The following is a 536-nucleotide window of genomic DNA, read 5'->3' on the forward strand; positions in this document are numbered from 1 at the left end:
AATTTAGCAAAAATATACAAACACAAAAATTCAACATGGTCATCCACAATTACATTCAATTAAAATTTAAAATAGCATTCTACATACATGAATACAAAAAAAAAATTTAAAATAAAAGCAATAATTATAAAAAGATATAATTTTTTTAAAAAAAGATAATAGATATTAACATACTAGATATAGAAGTAATAAATAGAGAAATGTTTTATTTAGCCACATTGCCCAAATACATCGGGTTGCCAAAATACACAGTATACCAATCAATCCATGATTGGACATGTATATGATTCATATATTTACATGATATAACAAAAAAAAAATGTATATATTGTAATAATTTAAAAAATTATTTAAAATAAAAATAAAAAGAATCTTAATCGTTTTATAACTTTTTTCAAATAACAAAGATAACTTGGGTTCAAATTAAGAACTTTAATAATAAAATAGATAATATAATTTTATTATACAAAAAGAAAGACTCTTAATCTCAGGGCATGTAGTTACTAGGCAATCAGAATACTAACACTTTTACTATT

At 20.5% G+C, this 536-nt stretch overlaps 1 protein-coding gene across 1 annotated transcript in view; it reads left to right on the forward strand.

Moving 5' to 3' along the window:
• DIP2 (disco-interacting protein 2) overlaps positions 1 to 536 on the forward strand; it is a gene marked incomplete at its 5' end in the record, with an annotated part of 91,726 nt that overhangs the window by 85,533 nt on the left and 5,657 nt on the right.

This window comes from Halyomorpha halys, unplaced genomic scaffold (assembly GCF_000696795.3).
Source record: "Halyomorpha halys isolate HHAL.00 unplaced genomic scaffold, Hhal_1.1 Scaffold242.1, whole genome shotgun sequence".
Classification (NCBI taxonomy): Eukaryota; Metazoa; Arthropoda; class Insecta; order Hemiptera; family Pentatomidae; genus Halyomorpha; species Halyomorpha halys.